General features: G+C 38.4%; 1 protein-coding gene across 1 annotated transcript in view; it reads left to right on the forward strand.

The window, feature by feature from the left end:
• Window positions 1-16066, forward strand: part of LOC127436826 (thyrotropin-releasing hormone-degrading ectoenzyme-like) — a 210178-nt gene that overhangs the window by 72905 nt on the left and 121207 nt on the right. The gene's annotated exons all lie outside the window — the stretch shown is intronic.

Below are 16066 nucleotides of genomic sequence, written 5' to 3' on the forward strand. Positions count from 1 at the left end.
ACATTCCCTAAAGGGCTTTGGGTCATGGGACTGGGAATTGCCCAGAGAGTGGTTCCGAAATGTCTGGCATAACCTAGATGGAATACACATCTGGCGAATCTCATTGTCACCCAATGGAAATTAGCTGGCACAACATCACAAACCCTAGGATTTAACACTTGCAAAAAGTCAAGACCTCCTTTTCTATCTGGCTTGTTCAAACCAAATGGATAATAGCCAAAGGGTAATCAAGAGACTGGTACTTCCCATCTCCCTATCTATTGAAGGACACCAGGATGAGCAAGGGACCAAGGGGGAATTCCTCCCTAGGGTTTTATGACCCTAAGAGAAAGAAGAGTGACTGTGCTTTTTTCACACTTCCAAATACACCTTTAAATTTATTTTGTCTAGCGTAAAATGTATATACCTACATACTAGGATATATTATCTTAGCCCATGAACTTTTGACACAATCACAAGATTAAGGACTGCTTATTTCACATTGCAAAATTAATTGAATCTATTTTTCTGTGCCAAAACATATGAAAATCACTCCACATATAGCCTAATCTGGCTAGAATCCTTCAAACAGTGTTATTATGATTTGTAATCATCCTTATAACTAACAAGTTGACCATTAGGATTTTTAATTTTGTATTTTCATGCTTTGTAACTAACAAGTTCACCATTAATCAAAGTATAATCATATTTCTTATTTATGATATTGTCGTTTCACGTATTCATGATATCAAGTTTGTGATTAAAATATCCCCTTTTACTAGCGGGGAACTGGATTAAATGTAACCTGGAATGATATGATGAAGTAGCAGTCAAGTCATTTTTATTTGTATAGCGCTTTTCACAACACACATCATTTCAAAGCAGCTTTACAGAAAATCATGCATTAACAGAAAATTAAACTGTAATATCTATAAAGTCTTAGGGTAATCATTGTGTAGTTTGAGAAAATATGATTGTACATTTTGTATAAAAATAAATAATTAAATAATTGTATTTAGAACCCCAGTGAGAAAGCCGAAGGCGACTGTGGCAAGGAACACAAAACTCCATAAGATGTTGGTTAATGCAGAAAAATAACCTTGGGAGAAACAAGACTCACTGTGGAGGCCAGTTCCCTAATGGCAAACAGCATGAATATAATGCCAATATTATTAATTTATGTGCAGTGCAAGTCATGGTTTAAAATTAGTAAACTAAGTAAGTGTTAAGGGCCAGTGTTTAAACAAAGATTTTGTATGAACTTTAATATTAATGACTAATGTCTTTGAAGTCCATCCTGGATTAACTGCAGAAGTTAACATAGATGCATTGTCCTTTGTTAGTTGGTTGATGAAGGCTTTTGTTGGCAATTATAGACTATGTATTCCATTTCAGGAGTGTAGTCCATCATTGGACCAAGGTGATGCAGGCAGAGATGAGTGAAGTGCATTGAAGTTCATCCGGCCGGTCATTTTGGTGAGGTCTATCCTAAATCCAATATTCAGGCAGTGGCATATAAAGTATCCCATGTCTTATGGTTGGAGTTGGCATCAGTTCATCCTCTGAACTACATTGGAATAGACTGAAGTGCTGTCTGGCTGGCACTGGCTGCATTTAGTTGTCATCACTCAGAGACACGTAGCAGTGGAGTCCAACACCAAGCAGGAACGGAGCTGAATCTGGTCAGTTCTGGTGATGCGAGGAGTTAATAATATTAAGAAGAGGTTCTGAGATTACAGGGAATACCTCTTTTAAGAGCGTAGTTGGTATTGGATCTAACATAGAGTTGAAGTCAGAAGTTTACATACTCATAGGATAATGTCATTAAAACTCATTTTTTAACCACTCCACAGATTTCATATTAGCAAACTATAGTTTTGGCAAGTCATTTAGGACATCTACTTTGTGCATGACACGAGTAGTTTTTTCCAACAATTGTTTACAGACAGATTGTTTCACTTGTAAATGACTATATCACAAACAGTGGGTCAGAAGTTTACATACACTAAGTTAACTGTGCTTTGAAGCAGCTTGGAAAATTCCAGAAAATGATATTAAGCCTTTAGGAAATTAGCCAATTAGCTTCTGATAGGCTAATTAACTAATTGGAGTCAACTGGAGGTGTACGTGTGGATGTATGTTAAGGCCTACCTTCAAACTCAGTGCCTCATTGCTTGACATCATGGGAAAATCAAAAGAAATCAGCCAGTTTTCTTAGGTACTGTGACAAACAATTGCATAATTCCAATTTTATTTCTGATTATTTCAATTTTATCAGTAAAGAAATTCATGAAGTCATTACTATCGTGCTGCGACGGAATATCTGGTTCAGTTAAGGCTTTATTCCTAACCAATTTAGCCACAGAACTGAATAAACACCTAGGATTGTTGTGGTTATTTTCTCTGAGTTTGATAAAACATGCTGACCTGGCAGCTTTTAGAGCGTATCTGTAGCTACAGACAATATCTTTTCATGCACTGCGAACTACCTCTACTTTTGTATTCTTCCACTTGCGCTCCATTTTCCGAGCTGCTCTCTTGAGAGCATGACTGTGATCATTGTAACATGGTGTGGGGCTTTTTTCTTTAATTCGCTTTAGCCACCATATAACCCTGCAGCTCTCACCTGGTTACCCACTGAATCTAAACAGGGTTGAGCCTGGTCAGTACCAGATGGGTGACCTACTGGGGAAAACTAAGGTTGTTGCTGAAAGAGGTATTAGTGAGGCCAGCAGGGGTGCTCACCCTGCGGTCCGTGTGGGTCCTAATGCCCCAGTATAGTGATGGGGACACTATACAGTTAAAATGCACCGGCCTTCGGATGAGATGTTAAACCAAAGTCCCGATTCTCTGTGGTCATTAAAAATCCCAGGGCATGCCTCGAAAAGAGTATGGGTGTAACCCCAGTGTCCTGGCTAAATTTCCCCCATTGACCCTTATCAATAAAGGCCTTCTAATAATCCACATCCATTAATTGGCTCTATCACTCTACTCTCTCCTCTCCGCCAATAGCTGGTGTGTGGTGAGCATACTGGCACACTATGGCTGCTGTCGCATCATCCAGGTGGATGCTGCACATTGGTGGTGGTTGAGGAGAGTCCCCATGTCACTATTGTGAACTAAAAACACTTGAACTTGTAATCTTTAATGAAGCCACTGTACATATCACGTGATATTAAATTTATATAGATATTAAATAATCATACAAATTTTATTTATGGAAGCAAAAAAATAAAAAAATTAACTATTGCATATTTCAGGTCTTTAATGATCATATACACTTTTGGTAACCAAGCAGTTATAAAAAGTATATAGTTTTGCAATTTTGCCCTTTTTTTTGTTTTGTTCCACTATTCAGAAGGAAAAGGTTGAGGAATACTCAAGAGGTGTGGGCATAACGGCAAAAAAAAATTAAAATGGATGAGGTACAGGGAGTAGAATGAGGTCCTGGGTCACTAAAGATCCGAGGTATGCATTAAATGGTCAAAGTGCAAGTTCACTGCATTGAAGGTTTTTTTATTTTATTTTTTTATTTTTATTTCTGGCTCTTTTACAGTTCCAGCACAGCTCTATGTGTCAGTAGAGAGACAAAAAGTCAAATAACCAGCAGCTTCATCTTTCCTCCTCTTACAATTACTGCTAAAGATGAATATGAAATGGAGAGCAGAGACTGCTTGAGTGTTTCAAGACAATGTCAAATGCTCACTGAACTGATTCAGAAAAAAAACAAAAACAAAAAAAAAAACAAACAAAAAAAAAAAAAACATGTTTGTGTCGTTCTGCTCCTGTGCTGCTCTGAATTGTAGTCAGCAGATGAATTTAGCCACTTCTCACTTTTATTGCCTCTTGCCCCTAAAGACTTGTGTCCATTCAGCTCATCCAGTAAGCTGTGATTTGTGGATGAGTAGAATGGGCGGCAGTGGAGCAGACATCTTTAGAGAGAGAGAGAGAGAGCTGATAATAACTGTACACTCCAGCTGGAGCTGGAATAGTGGTAGTAATGATATTGTAATTTATTCTGTTATCAGTTTGAGAATGGTTGTTAACAAATAGTAAAATAAAGAGTGACAAAGATGAAGAAAGGCAACCTCTGAGTGACATTTCCTCTGTGTAATTGTATTGCTGTAACAACTTGAGCCCCAAAAATGTTCAATTATTTAATCTTGAATATTTAGTCTTTCAAATATATTGGTTGTCAAGATTATTAATAATTTTACTGTAAAAACACTGGAGTATCACAGCTGTCTTGTTATAGGTACACTATATGTTTACAGACAAATGTAAAAATGAAGTTCAGATATTCATTCAATCACATTTAATTGCATTAAGCAGTGAATTTATCTTGTCATCTTCAGTAAATGTGTTGAAATGAGGTCAGATCTTTGCAAAAAATAAATAAAAAGAATTACAGAAGACTATAAACAGTCAAAAGGAATTGTTATGAAATAAAACACTAATTTATGTCTGGTGTGAATCATTTGACAGCATGAGTCAGTCTAATGTCTATGTACTAAAGTGAAATATGAGGCTTAATTAGACCAAACTGCAGCAATTATGACAAGCAGCAAGAGTCTCTATATGCAGCATTCTACACAAACATCCAATAAAAAATGGCAATCAGTGCAAACTGGGCAGATAATTATGATTATTAATATCCTGGTGAGAAACTTTCCTGGTGTGGAAACATTTTATATCAAACTTTCATGACTTACCTCAATAGAAACACTAGAAATAGAATATATTAAAGTAAAAAAAAAAAAAAACTAAAAAACTAAACTTAGATTAACAGTGAAGAGAAATGTAATTGCTATATCATGTCACATCTGGTTAAGACACATTATAAACACTAGATTGTTATGTTTTAAGTTTTCCCGTTTTTCCAATTAGTTGGCTGCCGAGAATCACATGCTTTGCAAGTGAGCCATCTGAAATACTTGAATGACTGTTCCTTTTGCTGTTACTTGCCTTCGTGTTACCACAATAATAGGCCTGTGTGCAACAAAGTTTAATTCAAGCAGTCCCAGTCCCTGAGCAGACTCACTATATAGACAAGGAAAAAGTCTTAAGAGGACACATGATCACAATATATGTAACTTCATTCACATAGAATGTCAAATGCACAGGCTCTCCAATTACGCTGGAACTGTACATGTCCAGGAGAAGGCGATTGTATCTGATACTCACAAACAATCTTTTTTTGAGGACACAGCTGGTTGCATGCTCACTCTCGCACGTACATAAAAGGCACCTTACCTCCTCTGTGTCCCACAGCACGTGTGTTTGTTTTTGTGTAACTGGCGAAGACATAATGCTCAAATCAGCAAAAACACATAAGCAAGACATTTTACTTAATGAACAAGTGTGGATCCGAGTACAGGTTGCTTTCTCACTTATGCAAGCCGTGCCACAGTTTCTTGGCAACTGAACTCAGATCACTTCCTAAAGCTAGTCTTGGGTTCGATACCATGGTGCATAAGCTTCTCAGAGTTTGGCCCAGACATTTACACTGTTTTTTGCCTAGTAGAAATGTACGTGGGTTCATTTCTTGAAGCTTCTATACACGGTTCAATTTACTGCCATCTGGTGGTCAAGCGCACCTAGTAAGCCGCTATGGCTGACAACTTTTTGAAGCAATAAAATATATTATCAAAACTATTATGTCGTTTTCATGTTTTAGTCACTAAATTAAGTAGCCTATTTATGAATAAATAAGTAAATAAGTATAACCAAGGGAAAACTCAAGCCTCTTAGCCAGGGCATCATATATGACTTAAGAAGTTGTATTTTGTAAAAAAAAAAAAAAAACAAAAAAAACATTATAAATATTTAGATTTGAAAATAAAAAGAAATATTGTAGGCTGGGCAGCAACATTTTATTAACAGGGAGTGAAATGTGCTGATTGCTGATGTGACTGTATTTGGTTCAATCTTGTGCTGGGATTTGCATGTCTTTTGAACCAGATACCAAAGCAATCACATGGTTTTCAACCGAATTAACCTTTGGATGCCACAGATCATGTGATTTGTTCCTAAACAAATCAAGATCCGATACAGTGCTTTTTTTTTTTTTTTCGACACAAGCTTAGAAGCTTTGGTATCGAATGTCACATCACTACTGTTGACTGTCAAATTCTCACTGCACTATTTCCATCAAAATTAAAACTGTAGGCGAAGTTTAAATAAATATGACAGAAATATGTTTAAATATTAATATTAATTTAGTATTACTGTATATTTCAATAATAAACTTGACTGGGTCCCACAATAATAATTCAGTATTATAACAACTGGGTTCCAAAAATTTAGTAAAGTTGTAATTTTTGCAACCTTGTTCACTCATTTAAAAAAAAAAAAAAAATAAAACAAAAAAAAATATATATATATATATATATATATATATATATATATATATATATATATATATATATATATATATATTTATTTATTAGCTGGTAGATTAAATATAATTTTCACAGATCTTCTTATAGTCAAAAACTGTGGAAAACATGGCTTCATAATTTGTCACTATATTTTTATATTAATCTCGAGTGTTTTATATGGGTTTTGGCATTGTTGCCTACTCTGGGGTCCCCATTTCAAGCTAAATATTCTGGTCCTTAGTCTGTGGTGCGCCAGATCTCCGAACAAAATTATTTGATCTCTACTCTGGACCGTAACCGCTCTATTCAGCTTTGCCACCTTAATTTGTTGAAGCCTTATTATATGTCAGCCTTTAGCTCCGAAGTGACTGATGTGAAAACGGCTGCACTAGCTGTGAGTAGTGAGGTGACCGTTTGCTCTCCTCAGAGCTTTGTAGAGGATGGTGTCAGTCCCGATGACTGTGTGTTACATCCAAGGCTGAAAAATGCAGAAAATTTGGCAGATCTGGATGGTTTTCTCCCACGCCTGTCATAAGAAAAGTGCACAGAATTTAAGTCTCTAATTTTAATGTTCCAGATGTTTGTTCTCAGATGTTCCCACGTGGTCAAATTTAATTCAGCATGATATAGATGTGGGCGATGCGCAACCAATTTTCAGCGTTTTTACAGAGTTTCTCCTGAAAAACAAAAGTATTTAGATGGTGAAGTAAAATACCTGTTGGATAATGGGTTGGCTGAACCATCGCCGTGTCTCCTTGTGTGTAAATTGGATAAGACTTTACGTTTCTGTACGAATTATCGGAAAATAAATTCTGTGACGAAGCCAGATTCTTTCCTGCTGCCCAGAATGGATGATTGCATTGGCCATGTGGGTTTGGCTCAGTTTGTAAGTAAATTTGATTTGCTTAAAAGGTATTATCAAGTCCTGTTGACCCCTTAGGCTCAAGAAATTTCTGTGTTTATCACTCCCTCTGGGCTATATTCTTATCAGGTTATGAGTTTTGTTCTCCACAACGCCCCTTCTACTTTTCACCATTTAATGTTTATCTCGATGACGTTGTCATATATAGCGACATATAGGAACAACATCTTTAATGTATTGAAGCACCTTTTAACCATTTCGTGGAAGCCAGGCTTACGATTAATTTGGCCAAATGTGAATTTGCCCGATCAACGGTTGTTTATTTGGGTAAAATAATGGGGCAGGGACAAGTTCGACCTGTGCGAGCTAAAGTGCTGGCCATTGATTCTTTTTCACCTCTGACGAATAAGAAAGAACTCATGCATTTTTTGTTTTGTTTTTTTGGGTATGGTCGGATATTATAGGAGCTTTTGTTAGAATTTTTCAATTGTTGTGGCTCCTCTTACGGACCTTTTAAAGAAGGGCATGAAGTTCTATTGGTCTATGCATTGTCAGCAGGCTTTTGAGAATGTTATATTGCTGCTGAGTACTGCACCGGTTTTGGCCGCGCCTAGGCTGGACCAGCCTTTTCAAGTTCATGTTGACACAAGATGAGAATGGCGTGGTGAGGCCCGTATGTTACTTTTCAAAAAAGTTGAACAAACATCAGTTTAATTATTCAACTATTGAAAAAGAGGCTTTAGCTCTTATCTGGGCATTACAGAATTTCAAAGTGTATTAGGGTGGAGGGTTGTTTCCAGTGGTGGTCTATACAGATCACAACTCCCTCATGTTTTTGCACTCGTTAAAGAACCCCAATCAACATTTTATGCGCTGGGCTTTATTTTTGCCACCGTACAACTTACAGATATGCCATATTCGGGATGCCGATAATGTGTTGGCGGACACTTTGTCGTGCTCTCCTATTGAGTTGGAGTAATGTGTCTATGCTTGCTCTCTTCTTCTCCATACTTTATGTCCGTATTTTCCTTAAATGTTGCTTTTCCAGGTACCGGGAATTGCTGGAACTTAGGATGTGGAGCTGGATGGATGAGGCAGCGCTTGATACAATAACTTAGATGGTTTTTGATTTATATTTTGGAATTTCATTTGGAGAGTGGCTATATGAATGGCCTTGGCGGGATGTAAATTAGTTTTTTTTTTTTTTTTTTTGTTGAGCAGGAAACGTGTTTACAGAGTCCTTTTAAAACAGGCCTCTGTCTTAAGGGACGGTACGTGATGGCCCTGTCTGGTGTTTTCTTTGTGTTCCATTTCTCCACAGAGTGACAGCAGGTGTTGGCGCTTTCCTGATTGCTCTGCTGATGTGCGCGAGGATAAAAGATCTGTTCCTTCCAGTGCTAGGTCTTATTTGGATGCATTACAAACCGTATTTTTTTTCTTTTAAATAAATGTATTTCTTTATGCTAATTTGAGTATTGCCCCTTCTTCATGTTGCCCACCAAAAACCAGGCGTGTGTAACATTATTAAGTCATTCCATCCAGTTGTGAATGTTATGTTGCGCTTTGTTTTATATATTCATATTGACAACAATAACATATGCTTCACTTACGTTTTACCATCTGATTATTATGAATAACTTACTTTGAAATTCTTTCCTTGACGTCATCATCAAATCAAATCAAATCACTTTTTTGTCACACAGCCATATACACAAGTGCAATGGTGTGTGAAATTCTTGGGTGCAGTTCCGATCAACATAGCAGTCGTGACAGTGATGAGACATATACCAATTTACAATAACATCAAATTAACACAACACAATTTAAACATCTGTTATACACATAATTACACTCAACAGTATACAAATAATAACATACACTGTACAGTATACAATACGCACTATATAGATACACATTATTCAATAAAAATAAAAATATATAAAAAAGTATATATATATATATATATATATATATATATATATATATATATATATATATATATATATAGAATGTACAGTATTGTACTGTATTGACATTCAGGCTGTCGGTTGATAGTCAGTTGTTAGAACATAATATAATAATAATAATATAATTTATGACAGTCCGGTGTGAGATATAAGAGTAAGGGTAATAAAGTGCAGTGCTGATGTATTTTGATCGTGGGAGATCAAGAGTTCAAAAGTCTGATTACTTGGGGGAAGAAGCTATCATGGAGTCGGCTGGTGCGGGTCCTGATGCTGCGATACCGCCTACCTGATGGTAGCAGTGAGAACAGCCCATGTATATATTTCCTGGAGGGAGGGAAGCTCACCTCCGATGATGTGTCTGGCAGTTTGCACCACCCTTTGCAGTGCTTTGAGGTTGTGGGTGGTGCTATTGCCGTACCAGGCGGAGATACAGCCAGTCAGGATGCTCTCCACAGTGCAGGTGTAGAATCGTATGAGGATGTGACAGTTCATTCCAAACTTCCTCAGCCGTCTCAGGAAGAAGAGGCGCTGATGAGCCTTCTTCACAACGACTGCAGTGTGGATGGACCATGTGAGTTCCTCAGTGATGTGGACACCCAGGAACTTGAAGCTGCTGACTCTCTCCACTGGTGCTCCATTGATGGTGATGGGACTGTGTTCTCTGTCTTTTCTTCTGAAGTCCACCACAAGCTCCTTTGTCTTACTGACGTTGAGGGAGAGGTTGTGCTCCTGACACCAGTGTGTCAGAGTGTGTACCTCCTCTCTGTAGGCTGTTTCATCATTGTCAGTGATCAGACTTACCACCGTCGTGTCATCAGCAAACTTAATGATGGCATTGGAGCTATGTGTTGCCACACAGTCATGTGTGTACAAGGAATACAGTAGTGGGCTGAGAACACAGCCCTGTGGGGCTCCAGTGTTGAGGGTCAGTGATGAGGAGATGTTGCTGCCTATTCTAACCACCTGGCGTCTGCTTGACAGGAAGTCCAGGATCCAGCTGCACAGTGAGCTGTTTAAGCCCAGAGCCCAGAGTTTCTCATCTAGTTTGGAGGGCACTATGGTGTTGAATGCTGAGCTGTAGTCTACAAACAGCATTCTCACATAAGTGTTCTTTTTTTCCAGGTGGGAGAGAGCAGTGTGTATTGTAGATGCAATGGCATCATCAGTGGAGCGGTTATTGCGGTAAGCAAACTGCAGCGGGTCAAGAGAGAGTGGCAATACAGAGCAGATGTAATCTCTGATTAGTCTCTCAAAACATTTGCTGATGATGGGGGTCAGAGCAACAGGATGCCAGTCATTTAAACAAGTTATTTTTGATTGTTTTGGAACAGGCACAATGGTGGATGTTTTAAAGCATCTGGGGACTACAGACAAAGAGAGGGAAAGGTTGAAAATGTCCGTAAAAACACCAGCCAGCTGGTTCGCGCACGCTCTGATGACGCGGCCTGGAATGCCGTCTGGGCCAGTGGCTTTGCGGATATTCACCCGTCGGAAGGATCGTGTTACATCAGCTACAGAGACGGAGAGTGAACTAACCTCTGTAGCTTCGGCTGTGAGAGCTCTCTCCGCGAGGGCGGTGTTATTTCCCTCGAAACGAGCATAAAAAGTATTTAGCTCATCCGGTAGAGAGGCAGCGGTGTTCATGGCGGAGTTTTTATTCCCTTTAAAGTCCGTGATGATGTTAATTCCCTGCCACATGCTTCTAGAGTTGGTGGTGTTAAACTGTCCTTCAATCTTACTCCTGTACTGGCGTTTTGCGGTTCTGATAGTTTTTCGGAGGGCATAACTGGCTTGATTATGCTCCTCCACATTCCCGGAATTAAAAGCGGAGGTCCGCACATTAAGTGCCGCACGAACATCGCTATTGATCCAAGGTTTCTGATTCGGATAGGTTCGTACAGTTCTGGTCGGAACGACGTCCTCTACGCACGTTCACATTACACTATCAGCGTAAAGCTCGATGTCGTCATCAGAGGCGGACCGGAACATCTCCCAGTCCGTGTGATCAAAACAGTCTTGTAGCGTAGAGTCTGATTGGTCTGACCAGCACTGGATCGTTCTGAGGGTGGGTGCTTCCTGTTTCAATTTCTGCCTGTAAGCGGGCAGAAGCAGAATGGAAGAGTGGTCCGATTTGCCAAATGGTGGGCGGGGGAGGGATTTGTAGCCATCCCGGAACGTAGAGTAGCAATGGTCCAAAACCCGGTCCCCTCGTGTGTTGAAACTAATGTGCTGGTGATATTTTGGTGCGACTGATTTTAAACTGGCTTTATTAAAGTCCCCGGTCACAATGAACACGGCCTCAGGGTGCGTGGTTTCCTGCTCACTTATACTCCCATACAGTTCCTTGAGTGCCCGGTCTGTGTCGGCTTGTGGGGGGATGTACACAGCAGTGATAATGACCGCTGTGAATTCTCTCGGTAGCCAGAATGGTCGACACAGAAGCATGAGAAATTCCAGATCAGGAGAGCAGAAAGACTTGATAGAATGTACGTTCCTCTGATCACACCAGGATTTGTTGATCATAAAACATACACCACCACCTCTGCTTTTACCTGAGAGGTTTTTCGCTCTGTCCGCTCGGTGCACGGAGAACCCCACGGGTTCAATGGCTGAGTCTGGAATCTCCGCAGACATCCAAGTTTCTGTTAGGCAGATAATGCAGCAGTCCCTTGTATCTCATTGGAAAGAGATCCGTGCTTTCAGCTCGCAGAGCTTGTTATCCAGAGACTGAACATTTGCCAGTAGAATAGTGGGTAGCGGGGGTCGATTTGCGCAGTGTCTTACTCTGATGAGAACGCCGGCTCTGTTTCCCCTTTTCCTCCTGTGTTTCCACGGCCATGCTGCCCAGACAAAGGGCTCCGCTTGTGTGTTTGTAAACAGCAGGTCGGCATTGAGGAATGTGAAGTCTGGTTTACAGTGTGAGATTGCTGAACCAATGTCCAAAAGTGTTTGTCTGTCGTAGACAATAAGGCAGACAACATCCAAGACAAAAAACATAAGAATTGTGAACAAAACAAACAAAACATTACTATGTTGTGTCGGAGCTCGCAACGCAGCAGCCATACTCGGCGCCATCTTGAGTCCAGCGAAAGTATGCTGATTGCTCGGGTAGGCAGGGTGTGTGCTCCTGAACGTGATGAACTGTGGGATACACTTAGCCTGAAAGACCACTCCGAAGTGGTATTTGGGCTTGTATGGATTTAGTGTGGGTTAAGTGCATTAAACTTTTGTACGTTTCAGACATGGGGCAGTCTTGAACATTTACTCGGTGCCGCATGCACGCTCGGTGCCGCATGCACTTAATTATCAAGTATTGGGACAGGGCAACAGAGGAGAAAGAAAATTACAGTAAAACTGTAAACACTGACATTGATCAGTCAGCAGATAATGCATGTCTTCAAATATCTAGTACTGTTATAACAGTGAATTTAGGACAGAAAATGCAAGAGGAATATCCTCAAGCTAGAAACAAAGAAAATGAATATCCAGTGACAGAACGTATGGAGGTTGACGGTAATATATATAAATAGTTGTCTACTATTAGTTCTGACACAATGCAGACGGATAATGATTAAGACAATGACTATGACAGTATAGAAAGTCTTTTAGAAATAAAAGATACTGATTCTCTAACACAGGAATCTGTACTTTGCAGTAGTGAATCAAAACTCAAGCAAAACAAATCAGTGCATTTCTTGATCAAACTAAGGAAGCTCGAAACCCTTGGAAATGTTTTTCCCAGATCTGAGATGGTTTCTAGCATCCTGTAAGGATGTAATGGAAAATTCAACTCTTGAAGAGTGTAGTAGACAAAAAAATGTCCATTGTAGCACTAAAACAGTGTGATACTTGTAATTTGTTGATTGAAAAGGATAGACATTTCCTCAATAGCAGTATTACCCCGAAACAATTTTCTGATCATCATTATATCTCTGTCAAAGTTAAAACACTGAGCACTTTGTATAAATCTTATTGACACTTCAATAACAGATTATTACAAGATCACTCTTTTGGGAACTCTTTTCTGGAGAGCTTGGAGAGAGAGAAGTCAATGGTGGGATATTGGCAAAACTCAAATTCAGTCTTTTTGTCAACAATATACACAAAACAATAAAAATGAAGTTAAAAAGAAGATTCAGCTCTTGGAGAAAGACATTTCGAGGCTGAATAGTTCCATCAGTGAAAGAAGCTGAACAAGTGTTGCAGATCTACTCAAACAAAACAACTTCTAAAGAGCCTGTATGAAGAAAGAGACCAAGGGACAATGATACAGTTGAGATTTATACAGAATAATTTTTCAGTTTAGAGAAGAAATTTTGGGGGAGGGAATGAATTGACCACCTTAAATTATCTGATGGGAAAGAAACAACAGACAAAAAAGAAATTATCTTGAAAAAACTGTCCTTCTATGGAGAATTTTACAGTGCTCAGCCTTGTGATTCTAAAGCAACTGATTTTAAACTGAGTTGGAGAAACCACTCTCATTTGAAGAGCTAAGCAAAGCTGTTAAACAACAACTTCTGTACGGTCCCCAGGATTGGATGGTTTAACATCTGAATTTTACAAAGCCTTTTGGTCTTCAATTTGACCTGACCTAGATATTGTTTTTCTTGAATGCACAAAATCTAAGATCCTGCTACTTAGTTGCAGAAGGGCTGTAGTGACCCTAATACAAAAGAAAGGTAATTTAAGGTTCTTGAAAATCTGGCGTCCAGTTTCCCTACTAGGGACAGATTATAAGGTTCTTTCAAACACATTAAAAAATCGACTGAAGAAGTTCTTAGCTTCCATAGTTCATGAAGTCTTACTGTATTCCAAAATGCTGTATTTTTTATAACCTTTCCCTGATGTGTGACTTATACCTTGCTACATTAAATAAGCTAAATGTTGTACTTTTGCCACTTGATGAGGGAAAAGCATTCGATAGAGTTGCTCATGTCTATTTTTTTTAAAACTCTGACTGCCTTTGAATTTGGTGAACAGTTTATTTCATGGATTCAGCTACTATATACTGATGTTCACAGCATGCTGAAGATAAATAAGAATTTAACTAGAACATTTCCTGTGTGCAGTCATAAGACAAGGCTGAAATTTTTCAGGACGTCTGCATGCAGTATCCATAGAACCTTTGTTAAGAACTTTGAGGAACATTTTGCAAGGCATTTCAGTCTTTAATCCTTTTCAGTCCTGACCTTTTAGAAGTGAAAACAGTTAGGTTAACCGCTTATGCTGACGATATTACAGTTATAATAAGATCCCAAGAAGATATTAATCATTTGAGCATCTTCAGTACAAGTCATTTGGAATAAGACTAATGCATTGCATCTTGGCCAGTTGCAGGAAGAAATTTCACCTCATCTTCTGCAGCAGTGTCAATGGAATATAGAAGGCTTAAAAGTCCTTGGAGTCTATTTTGGAACTGAATAATGTATGACAAAAAATGATTGGAGTGGAAGAAAAAGTACTGGGGAAAATCCAGATATGTAGATGGGGGACCACCACTGGCTTCATCCAGGAACATTGAGTCTGCCAGTTTTTGAGGGTGGTCAAGGCCTCAATCAACTTGCATCTAAAGTCAAGGCCATGAGACTACAAACAGTCCAAAAACTGGTTTATGACTTAGAACCCCAATCATGGATTATGTTTGGTCTAGCAATATTACGGACAACTAGTAGAATCGGACTTGACAGACAAATGTTTTTAATGTCTAATTGTGCTGTTGAAGGTTCATGTATAACTAGATTTTATAGATCTGTTTAAAGTGTGTGGAGTCAATTTAAAGTAGAAAAAAATCAACAACATACTTTGTCTAACACTGAAATCTGCACTTTTGTTTCAGCCACAGTTTTTAAAGTAGAGGATCTAATCTGCCTAGAACAAAAAAAAAGTGCATTCCTGTGCAGGAAATCACAAGACAAATTAAAGTGAATTCAGAAAGAAAAGTAGGGAACATGTTAAACAAGTTGAAAGTATGTTTTCCCGCATCATTAAGCAGGTTTCTTTATTATTTTCTGTTTGCTACCGGGTCAGATTAATGTCCATTCCCTGAAATATTCATCACTCTAAATAATTGTCAAAATGATAATGATACAGGACAGCTTCTTTCTTTTAGAGAGTTTCAACAATTGTATTTTTCAGAGATTAGTAAAAAACAATTGTAAATTGCATGTGTGAAGTCTATATTTTTTAGACAAATTAAATTGAGGATATGTACAAAATGGAGAACTTAATTATCAGTGCCTGATGTATTGTCAAAGCAGTCAGGTGACCTGCAATAGTAAATACTGCATTGTACACTGGCAACAAAGACTTTTTTGTATAAATGTAATCTTAATACATCTTCACTTTGTACCCTTTGTAATGTACCAGAAACTGTGTTCCACATGTTTTGTGACTGTCAAAGACATGATACAGTCTTTGATCTCTTAGAGAGTATTTTTGAAGATCTTGGTTGGACTTTTTCAAAGACAATGTTCATCTTTGTGTGCAAATACTCCAGTGCGCAAAGAGAGCATTGCACTTTTTTTTTTTTTTTTTTTAACAGAATTTTGAGCAGGCAATGTGCAGAACCACTTATCTGTGCCTCGTCATTCACAGGTTCAAACTAAGTGGCAGTTCTACCCCTTCACCTGATTTGTGTGAATCAAACAGGACACAAACACACACATATACTGTGTGTAAATATATATATATATATATATATATATATATATATATATATATATATATATATATATATATATATATAGATAGATAGATAGATAGATAGATAGATGTTTATTCCATGTTTATAAGGACACCGGGAGTATGTGATTTTTGCGGACGTGTGGCTTGAGTTGATCAAATATTTTTTTTGGTAAATTTAGAATACATTTTAG

This window comes from Myxocyprinus asiaticus, chromosome 47 (assembly GCF_019703515.2).
Source record: "Myxocyprinus asiaticus isolate MX2 ecotype Aquarium Trade chromosome 47, UBuf_Myxa_2, whole genome shotgun sequence".
In the NCBI taxonomy this organism is placed as follows: Eukaryota; Metazoa; Chordata; class Actinopteri; order Cypriniformes; family Catostomidae; genus Myxocyprinus; species Myxocyprinus asiaticus.